Raw genomic sequence first — 24,518 nt, 5'->3', positions numbered from 1 at the left:
GTTTACCACCATCCCCTTGGACACTTTATGTGAGGAGATGGGGTTGGCTTGCAACATATTTACTAAATTTTTCCTTCTAAGAAAGACCTCCATGACAATCTATAAGGTAAGCATACATTAATCCAATTTTGAGGATTTCAATGGGCAAGCACTCATTAATGCTCCATTTTGACAACCACTGCTCGTACCAAGATGTAGGTGACCTTGGTCTCGGAGTACGGAAAAGTGAAAATCTAAACACACAAACAGTGCATGGGAGTTGAACTCACACCTTCAAGTTCCCTATCAACATCATCAAGCTCTTAGCTTGATACAATGAAAGTGTAAGGCATTGGTTGTCTCTCTCTCTCTCTCTATGTGTGTGTGTGTGTGTGTGTGTGTTTTGAATTCAAGATGAGGGTGTTGTTCATGTTGCTCTCCATCGCATTCTGCTTCCTCCCATCACCGCTCCATCGCACTAACCTCCCAACTTTGTTAAGCTCCGCCACCAGGATTTTCAAGGCCTACGCTTTTGAATATTTCTTTGAGTGCACTTCCCTCCATCGTGAGCACTATTGGCACTTGCTGCTCTTTGAAATCCCCTTCCTTACTACCTGTCCCTCAGCTACCAGCTCCGATGCTGCCCCTACAATCCCTCTCTCCCTCTACTCGACCCCATCCCTACCTCAACTCTGTCATACTCCTAAGCTAGCTCAGGCATTTCGAGAGTAGCCCGCTTCAAGTTTAAAGTTCAAGACAACAATTTCTCAACTGCAGCAACAATACGCGATCAATATAAATTCAAGGAGCACCGAAATTAAATGATATGCGTTAAAACTGGGAAGGGGTATCCGAACATCTGGTTTCAATCGCATCTCTATAGACGATAGAAAAGTAGGAGCATTTCTAGAAAGTGATGTTGAGGAAGTGAAAGGAATACGTGTCATGGGCGTTGGGGGCAGAGACAGAGAAGCTTTTGGCTATGGCAAAAAAGGCTAGGTGGAAATGGAAATATGTAGGTTTCTCAAAGATTGTGAGGCGGAAGAGAGAGCAAAAGGTAGATTTGAGAGTGTAAGGGAATGAGAAAGTCATAGAGAGAGGGGGATAAAGACAGATAGGATAGCACACAAGTGGTGGTGTGTGCACCGCGAGTCAATTCTCGGGAGGAAATAGTGAGCTTTTTGATCGAAAATCAGCGATTGACATTGATTTCGGCCATCGAGAGTTGGGAGAGATGGTGCTTGACGTGTGTTAGGTTTCCTAGCATTCGAGTTTCAATGAGTAGCATGTGCTTCATTAAATGTTGTGTCATAAAGATTGGAGGAAAAGTGCTCCGTGAGCACTTTCCTTGGAGAAGCCGTGGGAAAGTGGTGAGCGGCCCATAGCTGCAGGCCACATTTTCCAATGGTTTTTTGATTGAGAAAGTGCGACTGGAGCACTTTTTTGGCCATCAAGGGCTTGGGGGAGGTGGCAATGGGAGTAAATTTTAATTTTTGATAAGGTAGATATAAAATGCAATCGTTGACACAAGCATGGATATTATCATAGTCTAAGCCCAACTCATGAATTTTACTTTTGGCCTCATATGATGATGAAGGAAGATAATTATTTTGTGGAAGAATCTTATGTTTTAGAAGATAAAGGAGCTCACTAAAGCTATTTTGTGACCATCCATGCACCACCTTTAAATTGTAGAGTAAAAGAGTAGTTGACAATGAGCTCACTTCGCACCCATCAAAAAGTGGTTTCTTTGCCTCACTCATTAAATCTTCAAATTTGGATATGTTATCAACCTCCTTCTCCAAATCATCATCACCATAGCATGTATCCATTCTTTCTGAGTGCACGGATGCTTCCTCACAAACTTCAAATGTATCTCAAAGCATGTCCTCGATTGCTATATCCTTATCTAGTCTATTTTTAACATTCGCATGCTGCATATATGTAAAACAAGTCCTTAGCCTTCTAAATGTAAAGCAAAAACTAATTTGAATAGACACACATGTGTATAAGCCAAAGAAACCTAACATACCTTCTCATTTCCATCAGTTAAATTATTTTTCCATGCCCCTCTCTTTAGTAAATGCTCTTCAATTCTTGCAAAATTACCCTTCCAACCATCATTCTTTGAAGGATCAAAATATCTAATCCTTTGAGCCTTTAAACTTGGTGGATAGTTCAAGTTAAATGAAATTCTTCCCATTGTGTTCATTTCATGCTCTATATTTTTATAAAGCATGTAATAATTTCCCCAAGCCCACTGTAACAATAAGAAATAAAGTACTTTATATATTTTTAAGACTCCTATTCTTTAGTATGCATAAATCAGCTAATATAATATGAAAAGGCTTACTTTTTGGGTCTTACGAACTTCTTTCCAATCTTCGGTAGGACCATATTTAATCAGATGTCTATTGATTCGATTGTGTGACCTTATAATATATCCATTGCACTTATCGCAAGGACATGCATACCAATAAAACAAAAAATATGCAATTTAATAACCTGGATTAGCAACTAATTGGTTTTCGAGTGGAGCTTCAGTGAAAGTAGCCCCATGAGATGATCCTACAAAAATAAAAAATACATCAAAGGCCAAATAGACAATAAAGATCATAGTCCATGCTTGGACTTGGACTACTTGATCCTATAATACATAATTCAGTTAAAGAAATTATATTTAAGACCTTACAGACTTTTTGAGATTGAAAGCATTTATAAAATGAAACATTTTCACTTATATTATGAACATATGGCTACTCTTCTTACCATTCAAAGAAGTTCGATGAGTTTGTGCTAGCATAGGGGGAGAACTGGCAATAGCTAATGCTCCTACACCAATAGGACCCACAAGACATGCTTTCTCTTGAGAGCACACCCCATAATTTGTTGGTCGGTCATCTCCTAAGATGTAAACTCATTTTGTGAACGATATCTCATGGCTATTTTAAAAAAAATCATGACTTTAATTTTAAATGATAAATAATAAATACATAAGAAGTATAAAGAGATTAAGATTTCACTCACGGGATCCAACTCAAACAGATGATGATGGACCCATTGCCATTGTATTATGAGATGAACCTAAAACAAAATATAGATATCAGAGGAAATGAAAGAAATGAAAAACACTATATATAGTACAAGTACATTCATTTTAAACAAAAAATATGCAATTTAATAACCTGGATTAGCAACTAATTGGTTTTCGAGTGGAGCTTCAATGAAAGTAGCCCCATGAGATGATCCTACAAAAATAAAAAATACATCAAAGGCCAAATAGACAATAAAGATCATAGTCCATGCTTGTACTTGGACTACATGATCCTATAATACATAATTCAGTTAAAGAAATTATATTTAAGACCTTACAGACTTTTTGAGATTGAAAGCATTTATAAAATGAAACAATTTCACTTATATCATGGACATATGGCTCCTCTTCTTACCATTCAAAGAAGTTTGATGAGTTTGCGCTAGCGTAGGGGGAGAACTAGTAGTAGCTAATGCTCCTACACCAACAGGAGCCACAAGACATGCTTTCTCTTGAGAGCGCACTGCATAATTTCTTTTTGTTCCTTTTGAACTAACCATTTTCTAAATCCATAAAGCCAATAGACACAACATATGCATAAATTAGCGCATATGAAGAATTTTAGAACATGGGTTCTTTTCCCAAAATAAATCATTTCGTTCAATTCAAGTGGAACCAAAAGTGAGTACCACAGTGGCCCTTCTTGCCACAGTGGTAACACTCAATGTTCCATGCCCTGGATTTGCTACGAGAAACCGTTCCAAAGTACATAACCATTTCTCTAAGATGCCAAGTATTGAGATAGATATCCAAGTATTACTGTCTACGGAATGTAAGCCATAGACAAGGGCCTCATAAGTTCAACTTTAAGCTCATAAGAACCAATAGAAGTACAATTGCATGAATAGATTGAGACATCTGGGAAAATTGGAGCACATCCATGACTCAATCTAGAAAATTTGTGGTGTCGCAAATGACGGTGGATTGATTGACCTAAGATATTTTTCGAAAAAGATCCCAAAGGGTATCCCAACAAGAATGCGTACTCAAAGCACAACATGACCCACAAGCAGTGTCAGAACATTGCATCTCCTGAAAATACCTGCAAGATGTCAGCCGAAAGCAGAAAGCATTACGGGTGTCATTCAGCACTGCAAATCCACTGTGGCCAAATCTTTCATGCCAAAGTCTGCTTGTGCCCACTCCAGCGGTGGCTATAAGAGCACTTAGCTCATATAGGTTGTTCCTCCTTACTCTTGTGCCAACAAGATTGCCTACACTATCCATAATTTTTGCTCCTGTCTTGTTGAACCTCACCTCATGGTCAAGGTCAGTTATGGAAGCAACTGAAAGCAAATTTCTCTTGATTTGTGGAACATACAGCACATTAGATATTTTCTTAACATCTCCATTTACAGAAACAAATGAAACCGCACCTGTACCCTCAATAGGGCATTTTGCATTATTACCAATCGTCATGATGATGGGTTCCTGTAGAGGCTGCATGGAACAATATAGACCCTTCTTACAGGTCATGTGATGGGAGGCACCATTATCCAACACCCATGAATTACTGGTTGAAGCTTCTTGAACTGAGGAACACTCTTCCTCAATGGCTAGAAATAGATCCAACTCTGCTTCCGCTATGTTAGCTGTCTCTTTCCCCTTATCTGTCTTCTTGGGATACCATTCTTTTCATCTACTTTCTTGACCCAGCAATCTGCAATCATATGGCCCTTCTTCTTGCAGTAGAGGCATTCTCCCTGAAACTTCTTGCCGCCCTTCTTCTTTTTGTCACCACTAGTAGAGGACTCACCTTTGGTGGAGGAACCACCTTTGCCTTTCGCAGTGGCGAAGAAAGCAGCATCCCCATTGCTACCTCCATCTCGAGCTTTAAGCCTCAATTCCTCCTCCATAAGTAAAGCACAGAACTCCTCAAATGACAATGGTTGGGGTCTCACCTGAGTGTTAAGCGCTGTTACCAGTCCATCAAACCATGGTGGACATATCCGGAGACACCGCCGAGCTAGCTCTTCGCTAGTCTTTTGTATCCTAGCACCAGCCATCTGGTCACGATTCAGGTTATGAACACCTCCGTTGTCTCTCCTTCATTAAACTTCTTAGCTGCGAGCTGATTCTCCAGGTTCTGGATCCTATTCTGATTTCGCGTCTCATACTGACTCTTCAATATGTTCCAGGCCACAGTTGCCTTAGATGTATACTAAATCAAGGTTAAAACACTATCAGTAGTACTTGTAACCAGGGCATGTAAGAAAACAATACAATGTCTGTGCTCAATAGATAACAGGATCTCGTATGCAAGAGAGAAAAGCAGAGAGTATGGAGAATCAAAATTTTGATTCCTATGAGAGAAGCTTCGATGGCATGCTGGAAATAGTAGAGGACAGAGGCTAGATGCTCAAGGTTACTGTAGCCAGTGATGAATATGGGCTTCACGGGCTTACTCTTATATAGCCACCAGTCATAGTCAGTTAGACTCAATTGGGAGACTGACTCAGTCTGCCCAAAATGCTCGTTTGGAGGTCGGCGAAATAAGCCACCGACCACACGATAGAACCGTGGTGCAGAATAGAGCAACTAACCTATGGTCTTCATTCGGCCCACAGCCATCCGAGATCATCTGGGGCTCCAAATGGGCCCCACAGCCCAAGAGTGGGCTGCCCCCGGAAATGCTCCATCTACCCTCAGTGCGGTCAGTCATGGGATGCCTTCCCGCACTTGCATGTAGCCTAGTTGGCAGTGTGCCAACTCTATTTGAAGCCGTCCATCAGGCCACACATGGCCCCCATCTGGTGTCCAAACTAGGACCTACCGAATAATCGAGCTACTCAAATGTCTTCTCCTCATATGGGGGGCTTACAAGTAGAGTTAGCTGGTTCTCGCGTAGTTACACGAGAGTGGAGCATTGATATCTAACACCCCTCCTCAATGTCCACCCGCAAGTGAACTTACTTTTTCGGTCCAATGAAGATGCCTCTCTAGCAAGTCTCTTCCAAGAGCCTTCGTGAAGATGTCCGCAGCATTCTCTATAGTTGGACACTATAGTTGGACAGTACACCAAGTCGACCTCTCCATCCATGATGAGATCGCATACAAAGTGATATTGAATCTCAATGTGTTTTGTGCGAGCGTGGAACAAACGCCATGCAACTCTGATTGTCACATGATAACTACGTAGGCTTGTTCTACACTGCATCCATGTCCCCTAAATCCTCCTCAACCACACTGCCTCACAAGAAGCAAAACATGCTGATTTGTACTCAGCCTTGCTAGAAGAAAGAGCAACTGTAGGTTGCTTCTTGCTGACCCATGACATAGCTCCAAATCCAAGTGAGAAATAGTAACCTGTCATTGATCTCCTGCTGTCCATGTCTCCTGCCCACCAATCCGAGTCACAGAATCCGGTCAAGATGTTGCCCTTGGTATAGGTGATGCCATAATCAAGTGTGCCTTTGATGTATTTCAGCACCCGCATACCTGCCCTCCAATGGTTTCCTCGGGGCTTATTGGAAAACCTACTTAGTACACCAGTCGCAAAGCTGATGTCCGATCGCGTGTTGCACAAGTAAATCAAGCTACCCACAAGCATTTTGTACTTCGCTTCATCCACCAGTGGTGATGAATCCTTATTTGAGAGCTTCACATCAACCTCCATAGGGGTGCCAACTGTCTTGCACTCAGCCATGCCAAATGCCTTCAGTATCTCTCCAGCATACTTCAACTCTGAGATGAAGATCTGTTTTGGCTCTTGCCAAACTTCAATCCCCAAACAGAAATGCATCAGTTCGAGGTTTGTCATTTCAAACTCTCTTCCTAGCAAATGCTTTGTCTGTGAGATCTTCTCTTCATGGTTCCCTGTTATGACAAACTTGTCCACATAAAGGACCATGATCATACACCTGCCTCCTTCTCTAAAGATATACAAATTTGCATCAGATGGGCTCCTCCTGAACCCGTTTTGCAGAAAGTAGGCATCAATCCACTGGTACCATGCTCGTGGATCTTGTTTCAGCCCGTAAAGTGCCTTCTTAAGTTTACAGACTTTACCTTTTGAACCGGGGATCACAAAACCTAGTGGTTGTTCCACGTATACCTCCTCCTTGAGATCTCCATTTAGACAGGCGGATTTTACATCCATCTGAAACACGGGCCAACTTCTCTATGCTGCTAAAGCCAAAACACTGCAAATTGTGGTTAGTCGAGATGTGGGAGCAAAAGTATCATGATAATCAAAACCATGTACTTGTGCAAATCCTTTTGCCACAAGCTGAGCCTTGTACTTATCCAACGTGCCATCGGACTTGTATTTGGTCTTGTACACCCACTTGGTGCCGATGACCTTGTGGGGGTTAAAGGTCATTGTGCCTTTACCCCGGTTATGTACAATACTCAAACACATATATAAATGAATGAAAAAGAAGATTAGGGTGGTTCTGCACCCACCAAAACTTGTGGCTCTCTGTCTCTCTCTCTCTCCCTCTCCTTCTTCCGTTCTTGCTTCCGTTGAGAGCACTCTCAACTGGTATCAGAGCCCGGGTGATCTAGCTGAGCGTGCGTGAATGCTTGAAGCTCAGCAGCTCTGTGGGAGGAAGGAGAAGCTCTATGGACAGCTTTGTGGGTGACTTTACTTGCATCAAAGTGTGTAAGGATCTTGGAGGAACCTTTGGAAAAGTCACTTTGGTTTTGCGAAGTGGTTTTGAGAGCCTGTTAAGAGTTTTCAAAGAAAAAGTCGTTTTTTGAGCTTTTCCCTGTTCCGTTCAATGACAGAGACTCCGTATTGACTTGTAGAGGCAACTATTGCTTGCTTTTGATGTCCACTTCACTTCAGGAGCTTGGAAACACCTTCATTCTTGAATCTGGGATCATTTCAGTGGATTTCTGACTCCCTGTGTCAGTTTCTGCGTTTTTTGCCTGGGTGTTGGAACTCAAGTTTGGAGCACCCATTTGCAGATCTGTCAATTCCGGTGGACTCAGGAGGTCCTAAAACTTCTATGTTGCTCATCATTCGCACTCCGGTGGAGTTTACAAACAACTCTGTTTCCAAAAACGTTTTTTAGTCCGTGTATTGGACGCAGTGATTGAGACCACGGTTTCCAAAACCGTTTGTCCCATTGCATTCCGGACGCCCAAAAACCCCTACCTGTCAGTTCTTGCGCAATTCGGTGGAGGATTTTCAGAGTTATAGATCTCTGTGTATTCGCGATTTCGTCTCTCTGTTATGCATTTTTCATTCTAAGGTTTTGAAACCTTAGATTTATGCCACATGGCAGTGGATAAGTGTTGACTCCCATTTCTCACTCATCGGTTGGGATTTTGGAGTTCTGATAGAAGAGAGATATTTGCAGATTTTCTTGTTGATTCCAATTATGCAATGGCGCCCATTTTTTGAGGCATCTCAGGTTCTATTTTCAGTAGCGGTCATTATCGTGGGACTATGATTTCTTGAGCATACCTTATGTAGATCACTCTGGTTGCAGTTTGAGCAGTGTGCGCTCATTCGTGGTATGCATTGGGTTGTAGTGGATGATTTATAGGCCATTTGGATGCATTACGGTCCTTATTGGATGCGCTGATAGGCCCAAATTGCCTTGTGGGATGCTATTTTTTATGGACGCTTTGCACATGGATGCTATTTTATGCTGAGGGACAGCTTTGACACATTGCAAGTGATGCACTGATAGTGCTATGCTCTCTTGGATGACATATTATTGATGCATATGCCAGTGGATGGTGTTTATGCTTGAGTCATTTGGCACTTATTGGCATTTTCTTTTGGGCCAGATTTGCTCATATGGATGCATAGTATGTGCACATGAGTCAGATGCATCTTTTTAATGCTTTGAGCTTTGAGTTTTGGTGATATTTCAGTCTATTGTGGCATACACATTTGGGTGCACCTGGTATTTGGTGTGATTCTCTCTTGCAGGCACTAGCATTTGGGATTTTGCTTTATTTGCATCATGGCATCCTCTTCCATGTTTGAAAAGGAGTTTTTCAACATTACAAAGTTTGATGGGACAAACTTTTCTTTGTGAAAAGAACAAATAAGGGATGTGCTTATTCAAAAGAAGCATATTAAACCCTTTGCAGGGATTGAAGCTAAGCTAGCAGATATGTCTGAGGATGATTGGAATGAGTTGGATGCATTAGCAAAGTCTACTATTAGACTTCATCTTGCAGAGTCAGTTTATTTCATAGTAGTAAATGAGCAGACTACGGAAGATTTGTGGAAGAAACTATGTGCCACTTATGAGAAGGAAACTGCCTCTAATAAAGTTTACCTCATGAAGAGGTTGTTTGAGCTGCAGATGAAGGAAGGGGTCTCCATTGCTTCTCACTTGAATGAATTCAATATTATTTTCAGCCAGCTTCAGGCTCAGAAAATGAATTTTGATGCGGAGACTAAGGCAATATTTCTCTTATGTTCATTGCCATCCTCATGAGATATCTTCCGTATAGCTGTCAGTAACTCTGCACCTGGTGGAGTACTGAAATTTGATCATGTTGTGGGTAGCTTGTTGGCCGAGGAGATTAGACGGAAGTCTATGGATGGCAACAAGCAGGATGCAGCCTTAAATGTGCAAAGGGGCAGATCACAGTTCAGGGTGAAGTCCCAAGAAAGAGGGAAGTCTCGTAGCAAATCCAGGGCATGGAACATTGAGTGTTACCACTGTGGCAAGAAGGGCCATATGAAAAAGGATTGCTACAAGCTAAAAAGAGAGCAAAAGGATAAGAAAAAGAATGCGAATTGGGGTGCAAATCAAAAGGAAGAGAGTCCAAGGGAGGACAAAGGAAAAGTGAAGATCGAGGAGATGAATGCAGTCACACATGATAGTGACAATGACGTTCTCTTCATGTCTAGTTTATCTGCAGAGTTGCTTACCACTTCAGATGATGCATATTCCCAGGATTGGATTTTGGATTATTCTGGTGCTTCATTCCATGTTACTCCCCATAGGGAATGGTTCTCCACTTATGACAGTGGAAAGACAGGTTGTGTGCATCTTGGAAATGACTATGCATGTGACATAGTGGGAGCAGGTGACATAAAGTTTTCTTTTGCAAATGGGTCTGCATTTGTTTTGAAACATGTGAGACATGTGCCTAAGCTGACCAAGAGTCTTATTTCAATGGGTCAGCTAGATGATGCTGGTTTTCACACCACTTTTGGCTTTCAGAGTTGGAAAATTCAGAAGGGCTCTATGCTTTTGGCCAGGGGTGCCAAGTGTGGGACTTTGTATCCCTTACATGTATCAGGGGTATTTGATCATGTTGTTGTATTAACCGAGCAGCCAAGCACTTCTTTGTGGCATTGCAGGTTGGGGCACATGAGCCAGAATGGAATGAAACTCTTATGCCGTTTGGGTTATGTACCGCATTTGAGTTTCTCTAATTTTGAATTTTGTGAGCATTGTCTCCATGGGAAGCAGACTAAATAAGCCCATAAAAGAAGGGGAAAGAAAGAGTTTGAAATGCTTGATTTGGTGCATTTAGACGTATATGGTCCCATGCCTACACGATCATTGAATACTATGTGACATTCATTGATGATGCAACTAGGAAAGTGTGGGCTTATGCTATAGCTCAGAAGAGTGATGTGTTCCAGGTATTTCAGAAATGGCTAGCCTTGGTTGAGAATCAGTCAGGTAGAATGCTTAAATGCCTACGGACTGACAATGGTGGAGAGTATCTCTCTCATGACTTTCAGCATTTCTGTGATACACGTGGGATTAAGAGGGAGCTCACATCCCCTCGTACTCCAGAGCAAAATCCAATTGTAAAAAAGATGACCGTATCATTCAAGAAAGGTTGCAATGCATTCTTTCCAATGCAAGTCTTTCTGGTGGTTTTTGGGCTGAGGCAATGAAGACTGCAGTGCATGTGATCAATAGATCACCTAGTAAGAGTTTGGATGGTGGTATTTCTGAAGAGGCATGGAGTGGCAAGAAGCCCTCTTACCCTCATTTGCATATATTTGGGTGTGAGGCATATGCACATGTGCCAAAAGAGCTTCGAAAGAAGCTAGATCCTAAGTCTAGGAAATGCATCTTTCTGGGTTATGGTGAAAGTGGAGAGATGGGCTATCGTCTCTGGGATCCAGAAGCAAAGAAGATCATAAGCAGCCATGATGTGGTCTTCAATGAGAAGAAGATGCATAAGGCACCCATGAGGGATGTGGAAATGAGAAGAATCACTTTCCAGGATGTGAATCCACCTGCATATGTTGATAGACAGCAAGCTGTCCATGCACCAAATGTGCAAGAAATGGTACCACCAAGTACTCCCACAGGTATATAATCAAGGGTAGATGATGGATTATCTATTGGTGGAAATGATGAGCCAAATGTGGCTGATATGCAGGTGGGACAGCAAGCTGAAATGCCCTTGAGAAGATCTTCTAGAGTGTCTAGACCGCCTGATAAGTTTATTCCAAGGGTAGACTATGTGATGCTTACTGATTGTGGGGAGCATTCTTGCTACAAAGAGGCTATGATGCGTGAGGATCAACGCAAGTGGGAGTATGCTATGCAATCAGAGATGAGTTCACTTATGAAGAATAAGACTTGGGACTTGGTTTCTTTGCCACATGGAAAGAAAGCATTGCCGTGTAAATGGGTCTACAAAATGAAGGTCACAGGTGATGATGTGCCTAGGTACAAGGCCCGTTTGGTTGCTAAAGGGTTCAAGCAAGAGAATGGTGTGGACTTAAGAAGAGTCTCTATGGTCTTAAGCAAGCGCCTAGAGAATGGTATCAGAATTTTGATGCTTTCATTCGGTCCCAGGGTTTTAGAAGGAGTGAAATTGATCACTACCTCTACACTAAAAGGGCTAAGGATAATAGTCTGATAATCTTGGCACTATATGTGGATGATATGCTATTGGCTAGCAAGAATACTTATGAGCTAGATGCATTAAAGGCCAAGTTGCATGAGGCCTTTGATAAGAAGGATTTAGGACTTGCAGGTCATATTCTTGGTATGCGCATCACGCATGATCGGAGTAGGAAACTCCTTTGGCTTTCACAAAAAGAGTATGTTACAAAAGTATTACAGCGTTTCATTATGGAGCGGGGGAAGGCAGTGAGTACTCCATTGCCTCCATATGTGAAACTGAGTCACACAGATAGTCCCAAATCAGATGAGGAGAGGGCCATGATGGCCAAGGTTCCTTATGCATCAGCGGTTGGGAGTCTTATGTATGCTAGACCAAACATTGCATTTGCAATGGGAGTTGTTAGCCGGTATATGGCTAATCCAGGAAAGAGGCATTGGGAGGCAGTTAAGTGCATCATGAGGTACATGAAGGGTACCAAGGAGATGTGCATCTGCTTTGGTAAAGGAGACATGCGTGTACTTGGGTACACAGATTCAAACTATGCAGGGCATGTGGATAGTAGGAGATCCACTTCTGGTTATGTGTTCACCTTTGCAGGTGGTGCAGTGTCATGGATGTCTCGTGCACAGAAGTGCATTGCTTTGTCTACCACAGAGGCTGAGTATGTTTTGCAGCCACAGAGGGTTGTAAGGAGGCTATATGGCTTGATCGGCTAGTGGGAGATTTGGGGATTCATACAGGTGTACTGACATTGCATAGTGATTCCATGAGTGCTATTCAGCTAGCACGGAATCTGGTCTTTCATGCAAAGACCAAACACATTGAGGTCAGGTACCATTTCATCAGGGAGGTACTTGAGGACAAGCGCATAGAGCTTGTCAAGGTTCATACAGATGATAACCCTGCAGATATGCTGACGAAGAGTCTACCTTGTCAGCGGTTTGAGTATTGTCGTGTATTGATGGGCATTGGATAGTATGCTCACTAGTTGTTCTCCCTTAAAGGCACATTGTCCTTTAAGTGGGAGGTTGTGGGGGTTAAAGGTCACTGTGCCTTTACCCCGGTTATGTACAATACTCAAACACATATATAAATGAATGAAAAAGAAGATTAGGGTGGTTCTGTACCCACCAAAACTTGTGGCTCTCTGTCTCTCTCTCTCTCCCTCTCCTTCTTCTGTTCTTGCTTCCGTTGAGAGCACTCTCAGTCCTTGTGTTTTGGTGGTCGCTCCACAAGTTCCCAAGTGTTGTTCTTCATTATGGAGCCATACTCCAACTGCATAGCCTCCATCCACCTATCATCACCCTATGCCTCTTCAAGACACTTGGGTTCTTCAGCATGGATCACCTCTGTCATCAAAGCATAGTTGACCAAGTGTTCCTGCGCCCTTCTTTGCTCCTCTAATCTCTTGGACCGGCGGTGCTTGGATGGTTCCTCCTCAATGGCTGGAGGTTCTCCCCCGTCCAAAAGCTACTTTACCCACTTCAGGAATGACCGTTGCCATTGTGGTTCTGCAGGCTCTTCTTCCTCTTCTTTATCTTAAATCCTCCCGAGCACCGTCGGGGGAGTTCGGTCTGCTGTTGGTGGTTGTACTGGATGGATATCCTAGTCTTGGTTGTCTGGGAAGGAAGCATCCTTCTCCAATTGATGCGGCTGTTCTGAGAAGACCACATCGCGACTTACTATTACCTTCTTGGTAACAGGGTTATAGAGACGGTAACCCTTTGCCTCTTCACTATAGCCCAAGAAAATACACTTCCGGCTCTTTGGTTCCCATTTGGTCCTGCTAGCATCAGGGACATGCACAAAACAGTCACATCCAAAAACTCTGAAATGTGCAGCTGAAGGTTTCTTACCAAAAAAGGCTTGTAGTGGAGTCATCTCGTTCACAGCCTTTGTGTAGCTACGATTCAGAATGTAAACTGATGTGTTACATGCTTTAGCCCAGAAAGTCTTTGGCAAATCTTTCCCTTTCATCATACTCTTGCCCATTTCGCAAATGACGCGCATCTTGCGTTCTGCTACTCCATTTTGTTGTGATGTATGTGGTGGGGGTTTCTGCCTCTTGATCCCGTGACTTTTGCAGTAACTTTCGAATTCACTTGATATGAACTCACCACCTCTGTCTGATCTCAGCTTCTTCACCTTCCTCCCTGTTTCTTTCTTGACCATTACATGCCATTCTTTGAACTTACTAAATGCCTCATCTTTAGTCTTCAGGAAGTATATCCATATCCTTCTATTGTAGTCATTGATCAGCATCATGAAGTAGTAGGAACCACTCAAAGCTTCTGTCTCCATCTTTCCGCAGAGGTCCGTGTGAACGAGCTCTAGAGGAGCCTTTGCCGTGCTGACCTCTTTAGGAAAGGGATGCTGATGCTGCTTGCCCATCATGCAAGCTTCACATACATCAGGCAGATCTGTAATTTCTAGTAGATCTACAATCATTCCATTTTTATGCATCTCCTTTAAAGAACTAAGGTTTAGATGACCAAACCTCTCATGCCACAGCTTAGTGTTCTTCACATTGGCTCGAGCACTGAAAGATGAGAGTTCGTAGATGTTGTTGTGTCGTGTACCTTTACCAACTACCTTCCCTTGAAGATCCAAAATCTGTGTGCCATTCTTATCGAAGTGAACTTTGAGGTCCCGATCCGTGATCGCAAAAATGGACAACAAGTTCCTCTTGATATCTGGCACATAAAGAACATCGGACAACTATTTTACAACTCCATTTGACTTGAGAGCAATTGTACCTTTTCCTTTTGGTGGACATTTTGCATCATTGCCGACTGCTACCAAGATGGCATTCCCTACCGGATGTAGAGAGGTATACCAATCCTTTCGACTGGTCATGTGGTGCGATGCACCACTGTCAATAATCCAAGGTTCACATCTGCAAGTACATGAACTGCCTTCATGCAAATCTCCTCAATTGCTACGAACAGCTCTACTGGAACTGTCTGTGCGCTGTTGCTGGACTCTTTCTTTACTCTGTTCTTCTCATCTGCAATCTTCTTCCGGCACTCATTCTGCTTGTGCCTTGCCTTGTTGCAATAGAAGCACTTGATCTTCTTCTTTCTCTTTTTATCATCAAAAGAAGATGGGTTACCAGAGTCCTTACCCTTACCTTTCTTTGATCCAGCATAGAAAGCCGAATCTTCTCCAGTCCTTGTCTTTTGACGCATCTCCTCCTCCAGAAGCATCGCGCTGAAATCCTCAAAGTTGAGGGGCAAATTTCTATTCTGCGTATTCAGTGCCGTAACAAGACTGTCGTACTTTGGTGGGAGGATCCGTATGCACCTTCGTGCTAGATTCTTGCTAGTAATGGTGATGCCAATCGCAGTCATTTGATCGTACAGATTCTTCACCCTGGTGATGAACTTCTCTGTCGTTTTAAACTCAGACAGTTTCTCGTTCGTCAGTTGAGTCTCCAGATTCTGAATTCGCGTCTGATTCGTGGTCTCATACTGATTTTTCAAGACTGTGTATGCCTCCTCCACTGTGGTGACATGTTGAATTAATGCCATGATAGAATCACTTACACTACAAACAATAGAACACAGCGCATCTGCATTTCTTCTTGTCCACATGAGAATCTCATCCGTAGTTGGTACTATCTGTTGTGCTGCATTGGTTGGATTCGGTCTCACAACTGGCTTCAAGTCCACCCCATTAGCAGTATCCCAAAGCTCGTATGCGCTTAGGATGGTCTTCATCTTGAACTTCCAGAGTGGATAGTCCACAAAGATAGTTTTTATGAGAGTTCGTATATTTGGAAAAGATAAGGAACAAATTTTGCTAGTCTGAGGTATAGAGTTAATTATGAGGAGATGTTCTTATCTGTAAACTTTGGGATGATTGTTTATAATTATTGAAACATAATTACACGTAAAAGTACACAACATCCAAAGGGGGAAAAAAAAATCTTCTCAAGATGAATCCTCCATTCCGAAAGGAAACTAAGTTAGGATTCCATAATCCAAACCTTGGAAGTCTTATTTTAAGAAATGGTTCTTTAGAACTAGTGAAAAGGAAAGTAGGATTTCAAAATCCACTTCATATGAAGATTAGGATTTGGACCCTAACCTTAAAGCTTACATTAGTTGTAAAGAAACAAAATAGCTCTATTTGGGATTCTGGAATCCTAAAGTTTGGGAAGAGTGGACTCTAGAGTCGAACATATGGTTTCAAAGCTCCAAACTCAGTCAATGATCATGTGAAGTATGGAGTAAGTGCTTATAAAAGAGTCATTCAAACTTTCCAAAAAGTGACAACTTGTGAATCATGGGCACTCATATTTTTTCATCTTCATGATCAAATTACGGCTGCTCAAAAAGCCTTCACAGATCTTAACATGGTGAATCAGATGATCATATGGTACTATTTCTACTTTTTCTTTTCTTTAGCCCTTTCTGTTTTTTTGGTTACCATTTTGTGGCATTTTTTAATAGAATCTTACTTGCAAGACTAAACCCAACATCCATGGGTACAAACTTGATCGACTTTCTTGGGCATGTGAGTTTGCAACAATTGGTTTTCACTCTCCATCTGGATTTAGAGCTCAAGGGACATATAATTTTGCCATGAAACCAACTCATACAAATGTGTTTGAGAGACCTAGCATTTGCAAAAAGTTCAGGCATCCGAGTGGTAAATTAACAGGCATAATTAATCCTTATCAAAAGCCTCAACTTTTGATGATGGATTTTATTGACATTCTTTCAATTAAGGGAGAATGGATAATGGACTTGTTTGCCAGAATAGGCACCACAACTATCCATGCTTAAAGAGGGGGAGAAATGTTATTGTTGTTGAGTGTGACCCCTTATAGGTACAATTTATTGAACAAAGAGTGACAGCACTAGAAGAGTTGCCAGATGAGTACTAGGAAGTGGGAATGAAGACTACAAAGTCTAATCCAAGGTTTTTTTATGCTTCTGGAGAGCCTCAACCTCCCATTGGTGAACAAGCTATTGGGGAGATTGTAGATCTAATTGATTATGAACTAGATGCTCATAATGAGGAGGATGAAATAGTAACCAATACTCTTGATGCTAATCTTGAGCAACAAGAGGGAGAGGAACACAAACAAGAAGAAGAACATCCACTTAGAGAATATGATTTCTTGCCTTTTTGTCCATTACTCATGTTACTAAGTCTCATTAGGATAGAATTTCTCACTTTCTTGCCCATTACTCATGTTACTCAAAAACGGTTGTGTTATTCATGAGTCTCATTATTTTCTTCACAAGATGTTGTCACTATCTTTTTATTGATGGTTTGTAAATATTTCATGGTGAAATGTGAGCAATATTTTGTTTCGATAGATCATTTCTTTTAGAAGAAAAAAACATGTCTTTGTGATTCTAATTGATGAATGCATTATACATTACATAGACATGCATGAATTATTAAAAGATTTATATAATATTAGATCTTATCATTGAACTTCACATTTCCAATTTTCTAATTTGACTTGAAAAGTGTATATTTTTCAACTCTAAATTTGTGATATGTGCATTTTCTAAATCAATTCCAAAAATAAGCTTATTTTGTAAAAGTTATGAAAATAATTATCTTTGAGGTTTCCAAAACTTTCTAAAATTGAACAATATTTAGGCCAAGTAAAACAAGAAGATAGTCTATTGCAAATGACAGCTCATGACTCGTTGTCATTTTTTATGACTCGCTCTTGTTAGCCTTCGGGGTGGAGGCGGTTATGCCAATGGAGTATGTAGTGCCCAGCCTTTGCATCACAGTCAAGAAAAGGCTCACAAGAAATTCTTTGGTGGAGCACTTAATAGATCTTGAACAGCTAGATGAGATGAGATTGCGTGTAGCCTATTGCCTTTGAGTGGAGAAGGTAAGACGTAAAAAATGGTTTGACCGCAACCTCAAGAACAAGGACCTCAAGGAGGAGGATCTAGCACTGCTTTATAACATCTGTAACACCAAGCACAAACTTAAATATAAGGACATGGGTCCCTACCACATAGTGGAGATTACTCAGCAAGGCACATGCTGAATAGCCACCCTAGATGGAGTCGAGATGGACGACTACCTTAATGGTAGCAAATTGAAAAGATACTATGATCCCCTCACTCTACACACCCTCCAAGCCATACATAGGTAAAAGGAGCTCAAGGTCAAGGTAGCCCAGATGAAATGCTAGGCCATCAAAGAAGTGAAGATACATAATGTCAAAATCAGACAACAAAACAAATGGCTTTGTTTAAGGCAATAGTAGAACACCTAGGCCCGGCTCATTAACTAACAATAGATATGGCTAGGTTGAGTGTTTAATTGTAGCACACTAGTACAAGCATCGAGGCAGTTGTGGATCTGGGAGCGAGCCATAATTTCATCTCTTGTGAGGTACGGGAAGCGCTAAAGTACCCCTAACCCTTAATGTTGCTTCACTTTGGGTTATCAATGGTCAAATCTTAAGTACATTGGGGTATGTGGACTTGAAACTAATTGTTGTCCGCCAGGTGGTAGAGATCCATTTTTATGTTCTTCCCATAGAGATGACCAACAAACAGATGATCCTAGAAAGGACCTGGTACTATGTCATAAACTGCTAATTGACTAGAGAGAGACATCAAAGTCAACATCAGGGATGTTTTTATCAAATCTATGCTTATATTTTAATATCAAATCTTGGTGAAAGTTTTCAAGATCATTTTTTGAGTTTCACAATATTAGTAGAATGTAGTACTTTTTTATATATTTTCTTTTGAATTTTGAAGGAAAAACTGTAAAACTTGGCAAAACTTTATTTTTTTGCATAAAAGTTTCAAATTCTGGCAAATGTTTCAAACATTTATTTTTATTAGGGCATACATACTTTCGACACCAATATAAAATTTTAGCTTCTTAACGAAACTAACTTGAAAAAATCATCCATGGTCAGCATAACCATCAACATCAATAACAACATCAACATCAGCATCCAAGAGGAAATCATTCCAATAGAGGAAGATTCCAAGCAAGAGTGGGGCTCTCCACCAATGAGAGGCCAAGATGGAATTCTCCATTCTTTTAGTATCTTTGCTAATCAAAAATATCAAGGGACTAATCCAAGAGGCCCTTTTTGAGTCTAAAATTTCCCTAATGAATACATTTTGCAGGCCTTCCAAAACTGAAATGAATCAATGGCTGAATAGTTACAGCACAAATATAGAGATTTAAGGGGAGTTCCTCTTGAATTGTATCAGCATAAGATACCTTTAGTGCCTTTCAAAAGTTTATGGTGGAAACCTTCAGAGATTGCCTCACTAAGTTCATTGCAATATCTACTTAGATGATTTTTGTGTATATTACTTGGATATTTATCACTTGGGATACCTAGAGAAAGTTTTTATGAGATGTAGACAAGCAGGTATCTCTTTGAATCCTGATAAGAGTTTGTTTTGAATCCGAGTTGGTATTCTACTTGGTCATGTTATTTATAAGGATGGAATCAAAACTGAGCAAGGTAGAATAAATGCCATACATTAGATGCTTTGAGCCTCTCAAAACTTAACTCAGTTATGTTCTTTCATAACGGCGAGTTGACTATAGTTTTCAATGATTTGAAAAACCAAGCACTAGCTACTCCAATTCTCAAACAACCAACATGGGATGTCATCTTCCATGTGCATGTAGATGCTTTTGGTTATGCTTTGGGTATTATTCTAGGTTATTTGGATGGTTGACTGGACTATTCAATATATTATGCTCGCAGATTGCTAACACCTACTAAGTCAAACTATAGCACAACTGAGTGAGGATCTTTAGGGATGGCTTTCAATGGAAATCCCTTTGTGTTCTATGTGGACCATCAAGCTTTGCTCCTATATCATTAACAAGATTTCCATTCAAGGATGGCTTGTTTGTTGGATGCGTCTAGTGCAAAAATTCAACTTTAGAACAATTTTCATGGTTAGGGACACTTTATGATGTGAGAGTCTTCTACAAGCTAGCACACACTTCCCCAACAAGGTGCATCATCTCCTTCACATGCAGCCAATGATTTGTGAAGGAGTTAAGAGCTAGCTACAAAGCCATCAGTATCAACATTCCAACTATTCATATCCTAACCAACCTTATTGTGAATTTGTTTCATACGTTTTCCATGCCAATTTAGGCATTTTATTTCAATTATTGTGATTGAACTCTTCTTGCCCAACAAGAGAAAGGGGCTCCCACACAATCACCTTTCTACCATCAACGGTCTCATTGATAGACCTCATCTGACATACAAGTCAAGATCCACAAGTCAGGATCCATCCAGTGTCCCGAGCTCACACATGGCTTCTCCTCATATGGGGGCCTTACAACTTGAGCACCTTGGACCACTGGTGGTTACCAGGAGGGTGGGGAATTGAGCATATCTAACAACCATCAATTACTTAGAGATTGTAACATGTCTCTTAGTATTTATCTATAATTACAAGCAATTCATCAAATGAATCCATTGCTACCTATAGTGTAGCCATTATGCCATGAATGCAATGGAGATTGACTGGATCTAGGCACATCCCTATGTGATAGGTTCAAGGATTCGAGTCAACTAACACCGCCAAGTGACGCAAGAGGACGAGCACATAAGGATCTGCAATCCATTTTGGGATGAATATAATACATTTTGTGAATAATGCTTTACAAATAGATACATTCAATCTATCCTATTCAAGCGCATCATCCTAAGCAATTTCTTGAACTAGCCTTTGAAAAGGCAGAGTATGGATTAGCAATCCCGCGCTCTTTTGGTCCTTACAAATCTCATTGAAGGTAGCCAAACCCATTGCCAACAAAAGAAATACATGACAAACACCTTAGGCAAAAGTATAGAAAGGCTTTCAAATAGCTCTATGAAGGAATTTAGAAGAACTTGCCATAAAGAAACCATTCCAGGATGATAGCATTGAGGCCTCTTCACTCCTCTAGTCATGGGAGCATATTTTTCGAGCAGCTTGCCACATACAACCAAAAGTACACAAAAAAATCACAACGATAATGATCTACCCCACTCTCCTACGTTTCATTGAAAAAAGGGAATTGGGTGATTAAAGTAGAGATCGCAAATCAAACAAATGCCAGAATAGCGAGAATGTATTCGACCGAACATAATGGGCAATGTACATTGCATTTGCCTTCGGATGGTTTCCATGTTCCTTGTATACAAGCTAAAGCTAACTTGACTCCTTCAACTCTAGATGGCTACTCAAGTTTGATTACTTTGATAAGTGAGCCCTTCCTTCGTCCCGAATGTAAATCACAATGCTCAATTTCAAGAATTGTTTTAAGTGTTCCATCTCACTCACTCTGTGTTACAACTACACTCTATGTTCACAATAAGAGATGGTAGAAAGATCACCTATTGTGCAGCTATTAGAGGTTCTTTGGAGAATGTGGCTAGGGCAAAAGGTAGGAAAGAACAAAGGGGTGGGATTCATGGGGGACAATATTTCAAAGAAAAGAGAAAATGGGTGGGATTCATGGACAGAAAAAGTTCAAAGAAATGAGGAATTGGGGCCAAATTCATGGAAGGCAAAAAATCAAAGAAAAGAGAATCGAACCACAAGTCACTCTCACATGAACCACAAATCACTATCTCAAAAAAGGGTGCTTTATCACTATTCTATTATTTCTTCATGTTTTCTAATTGATTATACCCTTATTAAATTTATTTGTTGCCATTTCTTAAGCCCCTTTCTACATGTGTACATTAAGGAAGTCCCCCTCCATTAACAAGTGTACTATGTTACATCCATGTAAGCCCCCCCCCCCCATAAAAAAGGTATCACCTCATGGGAGAAATTATGGAGCCCACTACTTAATTCCTTTCAGCTATTGACTAGGGAGAGAATTCCAAAACAAACAAGAGATACCCAGTGAAAAAGAGCAACAACTTGACCCAGGCCTCATTGATCTCCCCTTTGGTCTTGTCCATAGTCGGGGTGCCCTCGTGGTGCTCTATGAAGGCCTCTTGATTCATCTCCAAGCTCCAATGGACTTGTAAAGAGATGAACAGTCACTGCCAACCTGACCACCAGATTGAGAGCAATGGCCAACGTGCATCTCAATCTACACCGCTGCTCTAGAGGGTAGAGAGAAAGCTAGAACAACCACCGCTATGGAGAGCAGAGAGAAGGCTAGAATAAATAAGACAAACGTGAAGAAAAAGAGCATCATCTTGACCCAGGCCTCGTCGGTCTCCCATTCCCTCTTGTCCATAGCTAGGCTACCCTCGTGGTGCTCTATGACCCCTGGTCTCCAAGATCCACTACTTGTAAATAGATGAACAACTCGCCAGCTGACCACTAGAGTGAGAGAAATGGTAGTAAAATGCACACAGAAGGAGAATGTCATGCAAACAATGACTCAACGCTCATCTCTGCCTCTCCCCTTATGAATCTCTTAGACTACAATGTATCATCCCTACAATGGGTTTTCTTGCTGGGTTTGTGGAGAAAACTCTCTCAATTGTGGTTGATAGTCCCTGGTCCCTGATTTGCACCTCTAGGATTGCTTGTGCAACTTCCACGATCAAAGGCAACAGGTTCAAGAGGTAGAAGGAGCACCCCGTCGAGCACTCTCATGAAAGCTCTGTCAGAGCACTCAGCATGATGGCTCCACATTCTACTCCAACAACTTCACTAAAGGAAGAGCCGGAGAGCAAGAAGCTGTCTTAACTCAAAAGCTAACCTACACATAAAACACCAAGCATGCAACAGTCAATGGGGAATCATAAACAACCATAGTAAATATATACAACAGTAAATGTAAGTAAGATAATATATCTATGTCTATATATTTTTACATAGATATATAACACGGAAGTTTAAGGGAACAAATTGATTACACCACAATTGAATGTCATTAAAAATCGTAGCATCAATTGCTAATGCATCCTTAGGTATGCTCCTCTCATTAGTATCTAGCTTGTAAAGCCCATTGTACAATGTGTTGTGGTTGTAATAACATCCCCATCACTATCAATGAAGTCATGATGAAGTAATAGTAATCTTGAACAAAAAATAAAATTAAAAGAAAATTTGCAAGCAACAAGCTATCAATTCTACCTAATTACTTCATTATAAGACAATTAATTTTGTTCCAAAAAACTCATAGCAATAATTGAAAAATAGGTTGATGCATACAAATAGTCCACAATTCAACGAAGCTATACTAATGTCTCACTAATGTAACCTAGCACTATCTCGCCATGACTTTCCATTGCCTCCATGCCCACCCCTATATGTCCTTTGAGACTTTATGCCCTCAATGTTGACTGAAAATTGCAAGACTAAAACTGAAGGGAATTGATGGGGCTTCTAAATTCGCTAATACATGGCTAATTGAGAAGCCAGAGGAAAGTGAATCAAAAAACTTTTGCACACCGATGGGTGTGTCACATAATTGATCAGCTCTTGTAGTTGCTTATTTGCAATCTCTATCGCGTGCTTGCAATTTACGTGCAATATTGTGGGATTGGATTTGATATCATGTTGGCTATATGAATTGATTTAATACACATTAGGGAAATCTATTTATCATACACGATGCATACACACACAAAGGAGAAAGAGTCAAATGATAAAAGTCTCAAGAATCATCATGAGACTGGACCTATACATTCCACACTCCTTTTCCTTCAAGTAATTTACAAATTTAGCATTTTCTCCAAGTTGGGAGGACCTATTCACATTGCAAGAGCAATATTGAACCACTTAAAGACTCAACTTAGCTCTTTTGTTAATTTTAGTTTCAAATCCTGGCGAATGTGTTGAGCTTTTATATTTATAGAGCATATAAATTTTTGCAAGCATTATTAAACTGAGATAAAACTTTCCCTTATAAACAAAACTAACATGAAAAAATAAACCATGGGTCACTACATATCACCACAACAATCCAAGGTAGGGATTTTAACCCTTGTTTAAAGTTTTGGGCTATTTTTATGTCATAGGACATAAACCACTCTTCCTAAAGAGTTGGCAAATGTCCATGTTGCATGCTAGGTAGGGATTTTGACCCTTGTTTAAAGTTTTGGGCTATTTTTATGTCATAGGACATAAACCACTCTTCCTAAATAGTTGGCAAATGTCCATGTTGCATGCTTGGAGCTTCTCTCAAGCTTCTCAAACTTTTATAATTTACACTACCCTTTTGTATTTTAACATTTAGGCCCTAATTTACTTCCTTATGTATATATAAATCTGTAAGTAATGGAATTAATGGAACTAATGTGATAGGGTTACATATGATGATTGACTCCCCCGATGATTTGAACAAGTGGAACACTGGACATTTGCATAGATGAGAATTCAAAAAGTTACTGATGATGGTATGGATGATAACTTAGTCTCATTAGATGGTCCCTACTATGAGGTAGATAAGTAGAAAGTGCATCAATGAGTGATGTTCTCTCTAGAATATATGAGTTTGAAGATTATTTGAGACACTCTATCGCCACCATGACAGTCAATGCAAATGATTCTATGATTGTATCAAAAGCAGGGATGAGATCAACAAAGGACTATTCGGTATTTGACTTTGACTGTGATGATAAGATCAAGGATGCAACATCCCAAGAAACAATTAATGCAAATGGTTCTATGATTGTATCAAAGGTAGGGATGAGATCAACAAAGGACTA

This window comes from Dipteris shenzhenensis, chromosome 20 (assembly GCF_047967505.1).
Source record: "Dipteris shenzhenensis isolate YYH24624 ecotype China chromosome 20, Dip_SZ_1.0, whole genome shotgun sequence".
NCBI lineage: Eukaryota > Viridiplantae > Streptophyta > Polypodiopsida > Gleicheniales > Dipteridaceae > Dipteris > Dipteris shenzhenensis.
Note: the sequence above shows the minus strand (reverse complement) of the source record.